The sequence below is a fragment of the Megalobrama amblycephala genome, linkage group LG18 (genome assembly GCF_018812025.1).
Source record: "Megalobrama amblycephala isolate DHTTF-2021 linkage group LG18, ASM1881202v1, whole genome shotgun sequence".
Lineage (NCBI taxonomy): Eukaryota > Metazoa > Chordata > Actinopteri > Cypriniformes > Xenocyprididae > Megalobrama > Megalobrama amblycephala.
The window spans coordinates 143,143-143,686 of NC_063061.1; positions in this window are offsets into that span (position 1 = coordinate 143,143).

The following is a 544-nucleotide window of genomic DNA, read 5'->3' on the forward strand; positions in this document are numbered from 1 at the left end:
TCGTATGGAGAAAAAAAAATGAGTCATTTTTACCTCATTTAAAGGCTGCCTTATGAAGAAAGTGTGTTTTTGTCACCATAGTCACCATAGTCTCTAAATTAAATTATGCATGCTTTTTATAACTATTGTTTTTTTTTTTTTTCTCGCGCTATATCACTATATATTTAAATATACAACGTATACAAAATCTGTAAATTGATGTCATGTGCAATTGAGTGGCATTGCAACTTAAAACATGGACGTTTGATTTTTTGTTTATTTATTTATTTGTTTATTTTGTTTTATTTATTTTATTATCAAATTTCCCATGAGGCTGCATAAATTCTTCTACATTACGTAACCAGTTTGGAAGACAAACCTTATTTAATTCAAACTGGCAGATCATGCGTCAATGTTTTCCACAGCACGTATTGCTTAACGCGCGCGCACAGATAAAGATTTTAAGATGTTTAAGATCTTAAGGATAGGAAACAACATCATCATTTGTCTCTTTCTCCCATCAGAGTTTCACTGATTCAAAGTGAAGATTGATTCAAGAAATATT